The sequence below is a fragment of the Triplophysa dalaica genome, chromosome 21 (assembly GCF_015846415.1).
Source record: "Triplophysa dalaica isolate WHDGS20190420 chromosome 21, ASM1584641v1, whole genome shotgun sequence".
Classification (NCBI taxonomy): Eukaryota; Metazoa; Chordata; class Actinopteri; order Cypriniformes; family Nemacheilidae; genus Triplophysa; species Triplophysa dalaica.
Window position 1 is genome coordinate 18,150,790 of NC_079562.1, and position 19,840 is coordinate 18,170,629.

Consider the following 19,840-nt stretch of genomic DNA (forward strand, 5'->3'; position numbering starts at 1 on the left):
ATGATTATAGGAAAAATGTCTATAATTGTATTCAATGTGTTCAGACTGGACATGTAATTGATGATATGTAAAACCGTAATAAAATAAAAATAATAGAGATAGCGTCTTCTTTTGATTGTTTTATTAACACATAACATAAACACATATACATACATATACATGAAGGAATGTTGTGTTAAAAACATCATATAATATTAGAGAGTAATCCATCGGTTAAGTTCGTGTTCAGGTGTTGTGAAAATGGATGCGTCTGAATGACTAGAATCGTGGTGCGTTGCACGCGGCCGAACCTTAGCTTTTTTCGTTTTCTTATTAACCGCAGGGGTCGAAACATCATAATCGCGTGCCGAACCATGTTTAAGCATAGTGATTACACGGCGTACATCTCGGTTAGGTACTGTAGATTGAGGTATGTTAAGTCAGGGGTTCCCAAATTTTTCAGACCACGACCCCCGATATTAGACTGCTGACGACCCGCGACCCCCTCCTCCTCCCCCTCCTTTCTCATCTTTGTGTTTTCCTGCGACAGCTTGTAAGGATTTGCGATTTGGTTACATACTGACAGAGCTAAAACAAAAAGGAACACAATCTCTAAGCCAGGCTATTTTATTAACAAATTACGGACAAAAACAAAAAGATCCCATAATCTCTAAGCCAGGCTATTTTATTAACAAATTACGGACAAAAACAAATACATCCCATAACTGTGAAATAAAGACAGAATAAGAACAAGCTGCCTGTAACACGCATACAACAATAACTTTGTATTCAGAAAAAAACGCCTAATGTGCTGGATGGGCGCTGTGCGCGGAGCAAAGCAGATCGCCACCCGCAGATCATATTCCACCCGCAGATCATATTCCACGTTAAACCGTGAACTGTGTTTATTCTTAATGTAAGTCAGCGCGGAGAATGTCTTTTCGCATAAATACGTTGAGCCAAATTGCATGAGTACATCCAACGCGGCTTTCGACGACTGTGGATATTCCAGCGCAACAGAAACCCAGAACTCTAACAGTTCTATCAGCGCATCTTCCATATCTGACGCCACATTATTTTCCGTGGTTACATTAAATGGTGACCTTATCCAGTCCCAGCCGGCATTTCAACGTTGATTCACCGTTGAAACAACGTCAGGTACCATGGTTGAATCAACGGTGAATTACCTTTCGATTTTGCAAAACGGATCAACGTTGATATTGTGACGTCGTTTCACCGCGGAAGAAACAACGTTGATTCACCGTTGAAATCGCGACGTCGTTTCACTCTTGCCTTTCGGGTTATGGTCTTCTGTCGACGTTGAATCACCTTTCGATTTTGCAAATTGAATCAACGTTGATATTGTAACCCTGTTTCACCGGCGTACCTGTAATTTTGCTTAAACGTCAAACACTGAGATGTAAACTATGATTTTCGGTACACATAGTGTTTTCAGCAACTCATAAAACTTGCTGTACATGATTTGCAATTGGACGGCATAAAAAAATTCTCTTTCTAACAATTAGATGTTCATTAATCTGCAGTGCAGGGATGAGATGCTTCATTTTCTAAAGAAAAAGTTTTGAACAATTACACCAAATGGAAAAATAATTTTCTTAGAATTTAAATATACATCTATATTCCACATTTACACTTTCACATAATTAATTGAAAAAAATTCTCATTCAACAACAAAGCACTTTCTTAAGGGTTTAATGATATCAGAATGCAGAGGGAAAAAGCTTTTAATTCTAATTTCATACACACTGCAAATATACACAATAGCCTATATATAAATAATAACAAACATATGTACTCATTTCGTGACCAACATATGTACTCATTTCGTAACATTCTAAAATCTCAACAATTAAGTGAAAAAGAATCCAAGTAAAAGTAAGGAAAGTTTGTAGAACAAGAAGTCTTTAGTAGAACTTAACATTTTACTACCAACAGTCATTAAAAAGAAGAAGGAAAAAAAGGTGTCTTCAAGGAAGAGTCTTCTTATGGCCACCACCACCCATCCTCTCTGGTGCATATTTTTAAATATTTGGACATGGTCTGCATTACTTTTGTACTGGTTGTGTTGTGTGCATTGACGACTGCATCTAAAGGGAAAAATTAAAACAGCCAAGATCAACAAAATTGCTATAAATTTATGGAAAAGCTTTTAAGGATGTCAAAGTTATTAGGATCACAATTGACCTTATGCACAGTAGCTTCCCTGTTTTCGATAAGCCAGCTCAGTCATTCTCGCACATTATACATCATATATGTCTGCTTCAATTCAAACATCTTGATCCAGTAATACCAATTTTCTCTTCCATTCTATTCTGTTCTATTTTTTTTTTTTTGAATTACATAACATTGTTGTCCTACTGTTAGTTTGAGAACACTATTTTATTAAATCATTGTGAATTCATTAGGTTTAGTTGCCGTTTGTGCGTTGTTCCAGGAAGAGGACGTCCGCAACAGTCACACATCTGACAAGCACACATCTGAGGCAGCGTTGGTGACAAGTTGTAGTCGTTATATTTGATTATTAAATAATTAATTTAATTAATTGATCAATCTCATCAAAACATTTTACAATCCTACTAACCATTGTCATTCATTTGATGAGGAACATAGCGTTTTGAGCAGGATTTTCAGACCCTGTCATGCTGTTGGCCATATGCCACTGCAGTAGCATATTGAAGTAACGTTACTATTATTTGCTCAGACAACTTGCAAAACAGTAAAACTAACCTGAAAAAGAATCGTGATAATATTGTGAATCATATTTAACACATAAAATAAACTCGATTGGATTGTTTTCCATATCGCCCATCTCTTTCATGCTCTTTCCTTTGGCCAGTCTCGCTTCCAATCTCGCGATATTACCGTGAATGGACAGTAATGACGACGACAAACGGAAAATTTAGCTTATGTAACGTTACACTTTTTTTCCTGAAATTTTGTATCTGTGTGCACACGTATAATGTCTTATCCTTTAAAATCGAAGTAGCAACCGCAAAAGCACAAAATGTCACTGAAGCGGCACGAGTAACGTTAGGCCTCAATCGACATCTGTAAAAGTAACGTTAGCCCTCCGCGACACAAATGTGGAAAAGCATTCCCTGAATATCGAGTTAGTAAATTCATTCAACAAACTGTGCATTTACAATTTTCCAAGAACTGACATAATGCGTTTAACTCCTGACCTTGCGTATATTTGTGAAATCAGACTTATCTTTTTGATCCCGCGCCCTCGCAGACCACTTTCTATCGTGCTCTTCCTCTGGCCAGACCAGTCTCGCTTCAAATGACGTCCTAGATCAGAAAGACGGACAGGATAACGGTCATATTTTCAAACATAAAATGGCGCGCGCAGTTTCATTGGCCAGTTTCATGAATGACAGACAGATTAACCAATCATAATCAAAGCAAATAAGGTTAAATAACCAATAGGAATTGTTTCAGTGTGGTAAAGCAGCGCAATCTTTTATTGCTGTTGATAATATTTATACCAGAAGGTTGAAGATAAAAATGTAAATGGATAATAAAATAATAATAATGATCTTAAAAATTTAAAAGGCAGAAATTATTTATTCTGTAAATACATTAATTGATTCAACATATGGATCTTGTAAAAAAAAAGTTGATTTATAAGTGTTTTTATTACCCTTTTTCAACCATTTAGCATTTCAATCAAAATTTAAACAACAGCTGTCATTATTTCAACCATATTTCAACGTTGAAGGTTGGTAATGTACCGGTTGGTTTTCAACCATTTAGCATTAAACGTTATATCAACGTTGTTTCAACGTTGAAACAACAACTGTCATTATTTCAACCATATTTCAACGTTGAAGGTTGGTAATGTACTGGTTGGTTTTCAACCATTTAGCATTAAACGTTATATCAACGTTGTTTCAACGTTGAAACAACAACTGTCATTATTTCAACCATATTTCAACGTTGAAGGTCGGTCATGTGCCGGCTGGGGTCAGATTGGTCGGGAAGTTTTATTTCCAGTTTATTTTAATTATCCTAAATTTATACTCGCATCATTACTACCTTTTTTAACATATACAATTTTTTTTTAAATTAAGTTTCTGTAAATCATCTCGCGACCCCCCGTCCCCCACTACGCGACCCCCCGGGGGGTCGCGACCCCCACTTTGGGAACCACTGTGTTAAGTAATGCATGTAAGATATTTGTGTAACGTTTAGCTTTTTCATGAGAGTCCATAGAACTGTGAAGAATATCTCTTATAGCAGCATCCATTTCATTCTCCGCAGCCTGTTGTATAGATTCGCGTGGTGAGCCTGATTTTAGTTTATCGAGCTGATGCTGTGGAACTAAAAACATTTTCTCCGCATACTCCATTGTTTTTCTTTTATCTAGATGTAATCAGGCTAGAGATGAACGGAATTGCGATATTTAGTAGTGGCCATAAGAACCCACCTTTTTGATTTATCATATGCCTCTTTCTTTTAATAGCAATTTTCCTGTTTGTCACAAATTTAAGTGCTGATTTCCTACGTTTTAGTTTCTGGTACTGTTGCGATGTGAGCGGTATGTTACTGTGAAGCACATTGAGTGCAATCTCACACAATGTTAGAATAAGTTCGTCTGTGGTAGATTGTAAAATAATACGTCTCTGATGGGGTGTGGCGTTTAAAAGCAATTTCAGCACAGGCAGATTTCTATAAAGCTTGACAGACATGTTTCAGCACCTGTGTTAGGAATCAATGTTATCTTTTCTGCATGTACACTACTGGATATGGTGAGAGCAAATCTGTTCTGAGAGGATAGTGTTCGGGTGTTTTTGCTTTATAATCAATCATAAGGTAACCGAAAGGTTTACTGGTTGCGTCCTGATAAGATTCCATAAAATATTTTGCTTTTCCCGGATACATTTGTCTGGCTAGTATCATTACCTGGGTGGCATCTCTAGGGTTTTTAAATAAGACCAAGTAGTTTGTATTCAAACTGATCGTACGACTCACTTTACCCTGACAGAATAAATTCTGCACAATATATATAGCACTAAGATTTCTGTGGTGTACATACTGGGTAAATACCTTCTCCACTTCGTTGTTACCACTGGCTTCTTTCATTAAATCATCCAATACAAGTAAATTCGTTTTATTAACAGGAAATAAAGTGTCATCATTCAGAGTTTTTGGAATACAATCAATACATTTAATTTTATACATTTTCAACAATTCGTCATACATTGGTTGCCAACATGCATAGATGTAGACAATATTATCAATATTTTTAGAAATCAGTTTTACAGCATTATGCAACAACATCTTTACAAAATAACTCTTACCGGAATTAGATGGACCACTAATCACACAAGAAAAAGGGTGTTGAAGTCGGAAATCAAAAGTATCAGTGTCCAACACACCTCTGTGTTCAGAAACATTGTCAATATCCATAAGGTAATGTTGTGTAATCACCAAGCAGAACTCGTTTGTTGTAAACCACACAAAAACGTTTGTCTAATGATCTATTATGGAGTGTGAACCGTTTTTTATCCCTCACGATGCAGTCCATACGGGCCATTGCATGTTGGCTATCGCTGTCCCCCACAACAAAGTTATTGACTAGACCAATCAGTGTGTCTAGTTTGATTGTCTTTGAGTTATGCCCATTTAAAGTAATCCCCTTAGCTTTCATGCATACTTTACCCATATTTGTACGGTACCCATAGGTCTTAGGCCCGCCTGAGGCATATTCTGTGATGAACGAACCTGACCCAAGTTCATCGGTGAGATTACCGAGATATGGCCCCAATTCTGGTTCCCACACACCATCTTTGGAAACATAAATGACACTGTCTGTGTCACTGTACAACAACCTGTCACCCAACCTGTCCATTAGATCGTACAGTTCTAAACGAGCATGAGCAGTTGTGAATGCCCCTAAAAATATGTTTATGTCTCTTGTCTGACCCCCCTTACCATCGGCGTAACACCATTGAATTATGGCAACTGTGTCTGAAACAAATGAGAAGTGTTTAATGTCATATCCGTTGCCAAAAATATGTTGAGCAAACTGCTCAGGGTCTGAAAGCAGTTCTGTTGTGGGAAGATTCTCCCTCATTGAAAATCTCCCCCACAAGCTGTTAAGCAAAAGTTTGTTAATCGAACGGCGTGCAGGGTTGTGACATATTTTATCAGGATTCAACTTAATACCTTCTTGTTCAAAATAATCGTCGATGTATGCTTGTTTGTCTGCATCTGTTATCGCATGTTCTGGATAGCCGCTGGCTTCTTGTTTGTGTTGTAAAAACGTCTTAACATATTCACAAAACAATGTCTCGGAGCGCTGTGGGAAATGCCATATCTCTGTTATATCAATAATAGAATATCCCTTCTCTACAGCTTTTAGCAATTCGATACTGACCCATGTACCGGTGATGGATCTCTCTTTATCAGTGTGTCTACACGTATTTGTCTGATTTTGTTGTTCGGTGCACGTCCGACAGAGTGAAAATATTAATTTTCCTCCGAATCTCATGGGGAGAACTGGATATAATAATTTACGTGGTGGTAAAACGCAGCATTTCACAAGTCCGTAATAATTTTCTATAGGTTCAAAATCTTTGAAAATTATCTGAGGGTGCCCAAGGGGAAATCTTTTCTGGCTTGGCAGAAAGGATACAGACTTGTGAAATCGACATATTTTATTTTCTCACCTTCAGTGCACGTATAGTAAAGTGTGTAAGCATTTGTCCTCCCGCCAAAAAGTGCGTCGCGTGGTCTCAATCTCTCGGGGTGTTTATATGTAGACATAAATGCAATAACATTAGGGTCTGTCTGCTTGGCAGCTTTCCATTCACAGTCCCACATAACCCACACATTCATGCCGTGTGTCCGTTTCAATACCTCAATTTTTTCATCCGCCTGTCTTCGAAGTTCTCCATAGGTCAATTTTGATAGCGGATTTGTATGATCAGATCTGAAACATAATGTACAGCCATGTGCGAAACAACCAAAATATTCCAGACATGTCTTTACATCTGTGTTTTCAAAATATCCGTCAACATAATATCTACCAATTGACACCTCGCCGTGGTTTAAAGCATGACGAATTTCTACACCTTGCGTTTTTCCGACATACTCGAGCCATTCGATGGAGACATCGGAGTACGCTTTGTTTTGCCTAGTGTACGCATTGTTGTGTGTCAGAGCTATGGTGTCTTTAGGCAGATAGTGGGTTTTATAAACTGCCATGCAACATGAGGCTAGTGTTGTACACGTAAACGGATCAAGACCTGTACATTGTATGAACTCATCACGGTATTTCATGCAGGCTTCCCTCAACAATACTACATCATTCCTGCCGTAAAGGGCTAGTTCTTTTCTAAAATCAAATGTCTTATTACAGACTGTATCATACCACTCGTTGAACGAGGCTCGGTCTTTATCAGACATAGTCTCATAACCGTAGAAATGTTTATCCGGATATGGCCCCACATAAGATTCGTTACATAATGTGTTAAAAATGTGCGGAAAAAAACCTTTGTCATCACAGGTTAGATTTAACGCAGATGCTGTATTGGCCAAACGCATCGGTATGAACGAGTAGCTATCGATATAACGTTGTTTATACGCATTGTCATACATCAATATTATTCGACATCCCTGCATTGTGATCTTAAGGGTGAGTCCTACTTTTGTGTAATGTTCCAAAAGTATAAAATTATCAAAACCCGATGCATTATGTGCAATCCATGTGTAATTCTTATAACGAGGTTGTCTGAATCGTTTTAGTAGACGTTCGACACAATCCGTACCCTCTGCTGTGAATTCCTCACCAGAAAATGTAATTGCACACACAAAATTGGGGACGTGCTTGCCGTCTTGGTAACGCGTTTCAAAATCATAAAAAATGTATTTGACACCAGGGTCAGCGAGCGGTATAGGCTGTATAAAACACTGATGCACGCCATCACTAATCAATCCTTCTCTACAATGTACACAGCAAGAGGCTGGGCACCTATGCGGTTTCGGGTCTGTACCACTAATGTGATAACGTCTGTTGCATTTTGGGCAATATTTGGTCACATCACATTGTGAGAATTCTTGTCCTAACGGGGGTTTCTTATGCATGTCAAAACAATAGTCGGAACGGCAGTATCTTAGACAATCGTTACATTGCCTTTTTTTTACATGATGTCTGAAACATTCAGATCCATTGCATATATTGCACACATATTTACATCTATGGTCTCTACGTGACGTGAACCCGTTGTAACAAAAGTCACAAATGTATGGTGTGCCTATGAACGCTTTCAAATTCTTAATCATAAAATAATGACCATCGTGCAGGTACAAAAACACTGTTCTGGAGTGTGGCGCATCTTTTGTGATATATTTCTCTAGCATGCCCTCTTCTGACCTGTGAAAGACCACTATTTTAATGTATGACATGCGTTCAAACTTGGCTATGTCATTAAAACCAATCGTATCCTGATCAGTGTACCCCGCAGCTTTCTGCAAGTCTGATGCAATGAGTATTAGATCTGTGTGTGGTACTTGGGGGTTCAGATAATGCACAAATAGATAAAACACAGATTGTTTGAAATATTAAGCGGGCAGAAAAGATTCATTCTGTTTCTAGTTATCACCTCGTTATGTGCGGTGTCACGGAGTTTTCTGTACGCCCCCCCTTGTCTACACATAGCTATAGTCACTTTCAATTCCAAACTCTCATCAACACATACATTGGAGTTACTTTGCATTATCTTTTCGAGCTGATCTTCAAGAATAGTCACACTATAGTTATTGACAGATGACAGAATTGCATCAACATCTGACGTCAGACTAGGACCCCGCAATGTGAGGTTAATTAGGCCGCCATCACCAGCCAACTGTCTGGAAAATGCTACTATTTCAGATAATGCGTCGTGTAAAAATGTAACATAATCTGCCATGTCTGTAGTTGTTATCGATCGTAGGTTTAAAATCCTGTGTACTTCCAAACTGTTAAATTTAGCTCTAGGGACCACAGTATATTCACCTATGCGACCTCCCTTTCTTACTATCTCCTGTGTTTCGTCAAGACTTGTACAAGTTCTTGTTTCATTTGTATGATTTGTCTGATCATCTAATACGGCCATTTCAACATCATCATCATTATGCGTTAAAGACATATGGGGGTCTGTTTCATCACTTGTATGGTCATCTAAACCATAACCAACCTGATGTTGGTTTAAATCATTGACATCTATCTCCAATATAGGGTCTGGCTGTTCGTCCGACATTGATCGAACTGTGTTTATTAATGCTATAAGTGACTCATTTGTACACTCTAAAAAAAGGCTGGGTTAAAACAACCCAATTTGGGTTATTTTGGTAACCCAACGCTGGGTCAAATATGGACAAACCCAGCGTTGGGTTATTTTAACCCAGCCAGTTGGGTTATATCTTTGACCCAACATGCTGGGTTGTTTTATTTCAATCAACTTTTGCTTAAAAATTACATTGCTGGTTTTAAACAAACCCGAAATGTTTAAAAATAATAATAACAAAATCACAGAGAAATACTCGAGGCATCAGTAAGAATCAAAAGTTTTATTAAGGATCAAAATGCAAAATAAAAGGAATTCATAAAAACATGCAATAGGTTATGCTCAATGAACAATAAAATGGCATATAAAACACTTTGATGAAATGTATGTTTATACATATTTAAGGAAAATTAACTTCAATAAATTACATTAGTTTAGATTTTAACATATACATTTAAAGGTGAACTGTGTAAGTAACAGAGACCACTATTGGCGTAGTTGGAAATTGCAACCTAAAGCTCCGCCACCATCCTCTCCCTTCTATTAGAGTAGCTACGGTTGCCGTCACAGGACAAAAGGGTTCAATAAATGATAGCGGCCACTATCGGTGGTGTTGATAATTGCAATCTACATCTCACAGGCGAACAACACACTGAAGTTACGGACACAGGACAGAGATGTCGTCGTCTGAGACAGCAGAAAGTAACCTTTGCAAATCAAGTGACGAGGTTTATTTACAAAGAAAAACAAATTAATTAAATTGACTTAATTCATTATTTACTCTAATCGTTATAGTGAAAATTATTGTTACTTGTATAACATTGTGTCAGTGATGTATTCGCTTATTTTGCATAGCATTTTTTGGCACGGTAACTTGGTTCGTAACATACAGCCTATTTAAACCGCTTGCTAATGCTAAAGTAAGGCATCACCCCAATTGATCAATTGTATCTTCTCAAATCTTCGTTGACACTGTATTACTGATAAACTATGCAACGTGGAAGTTTGGATTTTATCCTATCAATTATTAAATTACACATTTGTATGCACAGAGGCTAAGCAGTATTATAATATAATTTACACCCGATGTATGCAAATTATGATTGTAAAAATGATTTCTAACTTGATTTGCACACGGCCATGCAAAAAGGAATTATAGTACAATAACAAAGTGCTAAAAACAAGAAAAACTCACTTGATGCTCATGCTCATCTATTAGCTAAAGCTATCAAACAAACACTTCACTTATATAGCGGAAATTAGACAAACTTACCGGTCCAGCAGAAAGCTGGCAACTTCGGCGTCGCTTAGCAAACCCTTTTCCTGCTTCAGTGCCCTCCATTTGGGAAAAGCCATGCCGATGTTTATTCGGGTTTTCTGCTGTTTTTTGTCTCGACTTCGCCTTGCTGCGTCGTATTTTCTCTTTTTTGAACGAACAGATTGACGCTCTAACGGCTCTTGTGCGGAGTATGTGTGGTCCGCCATTAGAGCAAATTTCACTTCTTACCGCAACAAAGAACCGTTTATATTTCTACTAAAAAACACGACAAGTAAATGCTGTTATTGTTCTTCCTCTTCTTCTGCTAATCCTTCTATGTAGTCGCTTTGAAGCTGCCCCAAAAAACAGCCGAAGAAGAAGAACATATTCTCGCGCATCCTTCGTTTTACGAAACGCGCTCAGTTTGTCCGTGTAGTGCTACTATAGAAACATGGCTGTGCACATTAATAAATTACATGTAAGGGTGTGCCCGCGGTGTATATACATAAAATGGCTCATTGTAAGGTAATATAAACATTTCGTTTCATTTTGTAAGGTATTTCTTCACCACTCACAACATAGTTTTGTATTATATATTACATTTAGGTGAATAAATCCTTCAAAATCCTACACATTGTACCTTTAACAAGGTTATTAAAGTGGCACAAGTAAATATAAATAGTTAGACAACTTAACACTTCAAAAATTCATATACAGTTAACAAAGTGGCACGAGTAAAATGCTTTAGGGCAATTCCAGCATTATGGATGCGACATAAAAACACTATAAAAAGTATTTTACTAAACCCTTGTTGATAGAACCGCATTTATATGATAAAATATCAGTCTATGCACAAGTTTTCTATAAAAAAAGAAATAAACAAGCGTTATGGATGTGAAAAAGGGACACCGTAACTTTCCTCTTCATATAAACTCACAAAACATTTTAAAGAGCGTTAGTTCTTTCGGTTTCAGCACTGCTTAACCTGACATATCCACGGAGCAGTCTTACTAAAGAGGATTCTTTTCCTGGGAGTTGTAGACAACAGTGTGGCGTGCACTTTTGGAAGTGGATGTTCAGCAGGAGGGTTTCTTTATCAATTTGTTCATCTATAAAGAGAAAAAGAGACAAGAGAAGAATGTAAGGAAACTGGCCTACCCAGAGCACAATGGATTATAATAAACATATAAAGAAGTACATTAACATTTTACCTAAATAATGTTTACCTTTAAGCCTGTTATGAAAATATCCAAGTTCCAGTTGACTTTCTCTTGAATAGAATGATCCATTAATATTAGCTGTTATTCTGTAACCTGTCAGTGGGGGAAAAAGATGAGTGGGATATAGTACAGAAACTGAAATACAGTCTTAAAAAATAATATTATAAACGTTAACACAACTCTTAACTAATTCGACACACTCGGGAATAAGTAGAAATCTAAAAAGAGCAACAATTGTTCGTTTCATATACCCAAAATTAATTATATCGCATTGTTAACCACTAACGTTATAAGAGCGGCTACTCCCGAGGCAATGGCCGAGATGCCACGGAGCCACGACCGCTGACAGCCTGAAGCTCACACCTCCGACAGCGTCTTAACAAAATCTCAAAGAGGCGTTATGTTTATATATAAATCACGTATTTGTGTTCTTAACAACTAAATTCTCGTCTAAAAGACTATTTAAACTAAGTTCCCTCACCGAACATTAGCAGTATTTAAAATAAAAAAATTGCTGGATGTTTGCTTTTGACACGACGCTCTCTCGTGTCAACCTTAAACTAATATCAAGATGCGTAAGTTACTAAACTAAATGACTCACACAAGTCACACATTTCAGAGGAAATGTTCACCAAAAAGGAAGTTTAAATGATTAAAAAGCTGTAAGTTAGAACAACGTGGGCATAACGTTACAGCCTAGCTATACAAAGCTAACGAAGCTAGATTGTAACGTTACTTTTCAAACCTAATGCGAAGAGCCGAATTTTGCATACTTTTGCATTTTTTTTTGTACAGTAATAGTTTTATACATTAAAAACTCGTAAACATACCTTTTCTTCTCCGAATAACAACTTTCCGAGATGAGGTGGATCAAAATGCCCGCGAAGGTAAAGTTTGTCTGATGCGTCGAGGAGTGGGAGGGGTTTACTGTCTCAACTGTCACTCAATTGGACCCGACTGCTAACCCAGCGTTTGGGTTACTCAAAAAATGACCCAACACTGAGAAAATAACCCAACAAAATGACCCAACAGGCTCAACCCAGCTGTTGGGTTAAACAAATAACCCAGCATTTTTTAGAGTGTAGATGTCGGCCTATGCATACCCCTGACTGCGTAAATTAATCCTTGTAACACATCCGAAACACTTTGTTGTGGGGGTCGTAATTGGCCAACAGTTTCACGTTTAAACCTTTTTGCATTAGAACCATCTGAATCTTGACAACGTTTTGGCGACATTTTCAAAAAATATGTTAAAAAAAAAAAAAAAATCACTGACGTGTGCTATCTATAGAATAACATTAATAATCATATAAAATACACCATGGCCAACACGAAATAAAATACATTTTTAACCACAATAAACACTTGATTAACTTTTTAAATTAGAGTTTTTAGTCCAGACATGTTGATAATTTCCATAAATAAAACAACACTTTGTGCCTGATTGTCCAAAATGTCTTTTACGGCGTTACGTATCAGGCGGGAGCTCGCGATGTTTTCTCTGAGGCCGACAGAATTTCTTGATATCTGATCGCTGACAACTCGCTTGAAGTTCTCCAACATTCGTCGATCCCTCCGGCATTCCTCTCTTGCGATCCTTAAGTCTTCGGTAATCAGATCCAAACGATCACACAACGCCGAATACTCTTCTTTTTTTAAGCCCTCTACAATGTTTGGCGTTTGGTTCGTAGTAGACGCCGCCCTGTACGCTTCTTGATTGTCTGGTAGCGGTGGTGAGGAGGGTTCATCTTGGGAAAATGAGGCCGCATCCCATGCTTCAAACAAATTATCGTCCCAAACTTCGTTGTCGTTTACAACAGACTCTGTAATAAAAATAATACAAAAACATTTATCAGGCATATAGATAGCTTAGCAAACGCATGGTTACGCTGTATTATTCATACTCACGTGCGTCTATGCCACTTGTTGATTGTTCTGTCTGAGGCAGGTTTGTTGTGATTGGTCCAGAGGCAGTCGCAAATACTTGAGCTCGTGTTACCGTTGCTGTTGTGCTAACACGTGTGGGTAATTCAACAGGGTTCAACGTATCTCGGGGGTTACCAATCAAGCTGGGTAAATTGTTCACTAGGTTCGATAAAGACCCTATAAAGTACAAAACAGTATGTTATTTTATTTACTCAAACTTATGACTGTCGGATATAGACAAAGTATATAAACAAAAGTAGTATTTTCAAACACTTTACCTAGGGCACTGTTACTAGAGTCATACACACGATGCACATTTCCCCCGTTTTGTATTTCATCCGAAACTATAGGTAATATAAAAAGAGTATAACATATATCATTATTAATATTCAACACTATCTCAAACACACACACACGCACACGCACACGCACACGCACACGCACACGCACACACATACACACACACACACACAGTTCTACGTACCATTGCGTCCTCTTAAACAGCCGGGGTTTTGCTGTGTTGTGTTGGCACTCAGGGCATAGGCGTAAATCTCATTTAACAGTAGGGGGGGACAATACAAATAAAATCTCTCAAGAGCAATTTTTGAAAGGGACACAAATAATACAGTCAAAATTTTACTTACTACGACACTAAGCGACAATTTGCATTAGGTTCATAGGTTTATCATGCAGACTTGCATTCATATTATAACTGAACTGAACTGTCACATATTGTAATAGAACTGAACAATAAAGCTTTTTACAATTTATATATTTTTTTATCTTTACTTTGAAGACAGGAAACAAATATAAAAACACACTACCCACGATACTACATGTTGACAATGAGTCACTTTTTAAACACTTAAACACTATTAAAATGTTATCCTGATTTTTACTGCAACATCGTCTGACAAAGTCACCGTACATTGACATTAATGAGTGGTTATTTTCCCCTGCAGTGCACTGAACTGCCGAATGAAACGGCTTCGGCGTGTTAGTTGCAGTGTGACGTCCTATATAACAAGCTAACGTTTACTAGCTAAGTAACGTTTTAATCGCTAACATAGCAGATTCATGGAAAAATACATCGGTAATCAGCATGTTTTGCAACAACTCATTTATTAATGAATCAGCATCAACTACAGTGAAGAGAATCACTTCATTTAAAGTGAATAAAACAGCCTTCTTCCTAGAGTTCAACAGCCACTGATGAAGTAAACCGCATACCTGATTTGAATGTGTTGCGCAATGCGCAGGTGAGATGAACGGGGAGAGCAGGCAGTGGGCCAAACCACTGTAAGAGGCTGGGGAGGGGGAACTCAACAGATTTTTAACTTTAAACGCATTTTTTGCGTTTTTATTTTCCTTTAATTACACAATTAGTTTAGGTAAATATAAATATATTTAGGACAATAGCAAATTTAATTGATCGAGGGGGGACAACCCTCGGATAGAGGGGGTCATGTCCCCTCCGTCCCCCCCGGGATTTACGCCCATGACTCAGGGGTCTCGATACTGTAAATAAAATTACACACACTTATTATATATTTTAGTATTTATTATTATGATTCATATTAATATACTATTATATAATTACATACCAGTTGGACCATTTAGCTCGTTAATTTCTTCTATAAGCCAGGAATATCGGGGGTCGTTCAATGTACCTATTTCATTACACACAACCTGTTTTTAAACAAGGCACCAATACAATGACTAGTTATACTTTTTTGTTTTTATTTGTTTCAAATAAAAAAACGAAAATCACATACCGTTAATGAATCTTGCCATTTTAGAAGTTTGGGTAGTTTTTCAAAACGACAAAGAGATGAATGTCTGTTTACCGCGACTCTGGACGACCGTCTTGACACACAGGATTCCGTAACGAAAGAAACCAAAACATTTTCAACTTATAAAGACATACGGGGCTTGGTGTTAAAAAAAGTTAAGGGGTGACCCTATTAACATATGCAAAACACACCCCCGGTCATTGTAACTTTACACACTCATATTCACACGCACTAACACTAGACTACCTGTGATAAACATGAATGACCATTTACACAGTCTCCAACAAACCAAAAATTATTTATCATGTTGAAATCATCGTAGATCCACGATATCCTCTCAGACATAAGGAAGTATTTAATTTAAAAAGCGATGTACAGGTGACGGACATTTCAAAGAACACGATTTAAAGCAGTTTGGTTCACGTAGACACACTGGCGTCTCACCACTCAGTCGGTAAGCCATGACGCGCCTCAGAACACCATTTTGTTTAAAAATGGATCATTGCATTAACTCTAAAACGTTATAATTTTTTCGTTAGAGAACACCACCCTGTTTAATATGTGAAAAATACACAGCCATCCAGAACAATACCAGACGCCTGTTAAAACTTAACTAACTATCGTTGACATTTCTTATTCTATAAAATATTTATAACACACATTAGAAGAAACAGTTCAGAGACATATCCTTGAAGCATATGTAATTTATGTCTTATTGATGATAAACGGAACCCAATCGCTTTTAATCATTATCATATAAAACTAAACTATGCCCCCATATCACTCTTAGTAGAAACATTTCGTTAAACGTTAGGACGCCACTCTAACACACCCCCTGCCAGGTTTTCAAGCGTTTAATGCAAGATCAAACATTGCCTGGCCATCAGGATGTCAGGCCAACAGGATGATTACAAATACACATTAACACAACTATAAAATGTAAACTATCAAACAAGTCTGCCAGATCATAAAAAACTCACTTACTATGATTTACTGATTAAATGACTGACTTAGGGGGAAAGTGGGGAGACACACAAACATTCAGAAGATTTCAAACAACTAACATCAACTCACTCATTTGCATGATAAAAACCACAAAGCAAAGGATACAACACTCTTAGAGGAAAAACACTTATAACACCTTTAGTTTATCACACTAGTTGACAATTGTTATTCACTAATATCATGCAGTAAAAGCTAAACAGGATGAAAACAAGACTTCTTGATAAGGAAGTAGTGAAGGGGGGTGAGGTAGTTAGACCCACTAAAGGATGGGTTGGGGTCAGAGGATACCCACAAAAACAACCATAAAACATATCTGTCATCAGGGCTGTCATACCATAAAAGTCTCAGTTTGAGTGACTGGTGGACAGGAAAATTGACAGGGGGTCATAAATCAATCAAACTATTTGACACACAGTATATGATACAACTACTGACTGGTCATTCAAGTTAATGGTCACGTTTTCTCTATTTTCTGAAACAGAATCTATTGACTGGCAGGCCCTCTCATCATCAGGCATATCGGCTGTCATCGGAGTTGCCTGTTTCAGCCTTGGAAAATATTACAGCAAAGATGTAATATCTTGTTAAGAACAATAATTGCATAATATTTCTGTGAATTTACAAAAGTTTCACAACAGTTAACATAAAAGCCTCCTTCTAAACAACAGTCTTGCCTAAATAAATATGAAAAATAAAGATTATTATAAATCATTCAACAATAACAGTCTTACCAAAAGTAGTGATCCTGAGGGTCTCACACATATAAGGCTTTTAATTTGAACACTTTTAAAATCAATCTGCCATCTAGTTCCTGGCTTTCAATTAACTTTGGTGTCATGAGCTTGTTGCCACATCCCAAAAGTATTTCTAAACTGCACACAATAAAAACAGCAGTACAAATACACCATGTAATAATACATCAGGCAGAACATTTACATTATGATAAATACAACTTGTTCGAATAAAAAATAACCTTTACCTTACATCAGATGGCACTTTTTCTTTGAAGCCTTGTTTTATTTCACCGAGTACGGTTTTACCGTCCCAAGCCTTATCAAATTCAAAGGCATTTAATATGTGTCCAAATTCATGTAAGTGTTGTTTTTTTCTTTTGTTTTACAACCACATTATCGTGTGGGGAGGTCAACAATATAACGTCCTTATTAAAAGTCCGATGGTATTGTGTCCTGGGTCTGTAATAACAAACACAGCTTAACGAAAAGTAAACTATAATTTGCCGAATTTGCCGTAAACTATGTCGTGGCCGAATGGTTAGAGGGTTGGACTCGTGACCAGAAGGTTGCCGGTTCGATCCTCAGGTCAGGCGGGAAACGATTGAGGTGTCCTTGAGCAAGGCACCTAACCCCTACTTGCTCCCCGGGCGCTGCAGCGATAGCTGCCCACTGCTCTGGGTGTATGTGTGTTCACCACTTGCTGTGCGTGTGTTCACTACTCTCTTGATGGGTTAAAAGCAGAGGTATATCTCGGATATGGGTCACCATAACTGACAAATTGGTCACTTTCACTTTCACTTAAGGGCATTTCCTAGATGTTTTCTTACTTTTTTCTAGACCGAGACTTCCAGTTACCATACTGCTGCCGAGTTTAAATCTTGGTCCTTCAACTGCCCCAGCGGATGATGATGATGGCTGCGGTTATCGTTTGCCCGTTATTCATGCTTTGTACAACAGGCGTTGAAGGCCGGTGTTGTGCCGAGAAAAACATGCCTGCCGTGAAAGGCACCCCAGTCGCTGGAACGCGCATTTGCTAGAATTCTTCTAAATATAAAAGGCGGAAACGGCAGTGCTGTTTAAATCCACTAGATGAGCTCAGTGTGTTAAATTAGTAAGACCATCAAAGCAGTTATAAAATGCAATTGCTTTTATAAAACGGTTACTAAATACGCGTAGCATAGTTTCATAATCAACATTCAGACATTTTATAATTTTATAAAGCAATTATAATTAAAACATATTTAATAATTTTATAAAGCAATACAAATCAGGACCAGAATTAGCAGGATTTTTTTGCCAATAACCTTGTAAAGGGACATCTGCTGTGTAACAATGTACGTGCAGAGCAAGTTAACTGCTTTTCAGGACAAATCAACTCATTTAAATGAGCCAGTCTGCACCATCTTGTATTATAGCTCTTTTCCAAAACGCTATAAATCCATTTTAATAGTTTTCATGAAAATGACATTTTTTAACCTAGAGCCATATATTTTGTTAAAATTCAATTTATCCTGTTAAAATGAACACGTTAAACAATGATTGTTAAATGAAACAACAATATTGTCGATTATAAATTATTTTTTTATTTTTTTCAAAACGCTACAATCCATCCTTTTAAAAAATGGTTTATTTCTTTAAAAAACAAACAAACAAGAGAACATGAAATATATGACATCAGGGACTCGCCCTATAAATTAATTTAAATCAAATAAATGCAAATGCATGAAATAAATAACAGCCAAATAACATAAATAGTAACGAAATAAATGGTAAAATAAAATAAATATTTTCATGTTTCAATATTTTCCACCACATACAACAAATAATTTGGAAATAACACATACAAATACCACTAACGAACGAATTCTGATTGGTCCAGAGGACATATCGCATTTAGGCTAAAAACAGGTTCGGGAGTTATAGCGTTTTGGAAAGAAACTGCAACTTGCAGTACATTTTAAACAAGGAAATATAGCAATTTGGCATGAAACATTGATGGAGCAGTGAAAAGGTTTAGTAAACGGCAAAATGGCGTGACAAACTATTTTTTTTATTTGGCACTTAATGCGATTTGGAAAAGAGCTATTAATTTACTTCACGCCGAGGCACCTGTTTGCCATAAAATGCACCCTCCCTTATCTCCCACTAGGAACGTGTCACCAGCATGAAACTCACCCAATCAGACTGTATGAGTCCTATAACCATACTTTCTTAATATTTACATTCTGGGGCGAACACGAGCAAATTTAAGATGGGGTGCTTTTCACGGCAAGCCTGTTTGCCAGTAAAATGCACCCTCCCTTATCTCCCACTAGGAACGTGTTACAAGCATGAAACTCACCCCATCAGACTGTATGAGTCCTATAACCATACTTTCTTAATATTTACATTCTGGGGCGAACACAAGCAAATTTAAGATGGGGTGCTTTTCACGGCAAGCCTGTTTGCCAGTAAAATGCACCCTCCCTTATCTCCCACTAGGAACGTGTTACAAGCATGAAACTCACCCCATCAGACTGTATGAGTCCTATAACCATACTTTTAATAATTATTTCATGCTGGGGCAAACACGAGCAAAATTAAGATGGGGGTGCTTTTCACGGCAAGCCTGTTTGCCAGTAAAATGCACCCT

At 37.5% G+C, this 19,840-nt stretch overlaps 1 long non-coding RNA gene across 1 annotated transcript; it reads right to left on the reverse strand.

The window, feature by feature from the left end:
- Positions 1-9,293: 9,293 nt before the first annotated feature.
- On the reverse strand, positions 9,294-12,975 carry LOC130410654 (uncharacterized). Its single transcript, XR_008905034.1, has 3 exons — positions 12,581-12,975; positions 11,757-11,843; positions 9,294-11,639 (listed from the first exon to the last, which is right to left on the reverse strand). It is a non-coding gene; the product is annotated as an uncharacterized LOC130410654 (long non-coding RNA).
- Positions 12,976-19,840: the final 6,865 nt, after the last annotated feature.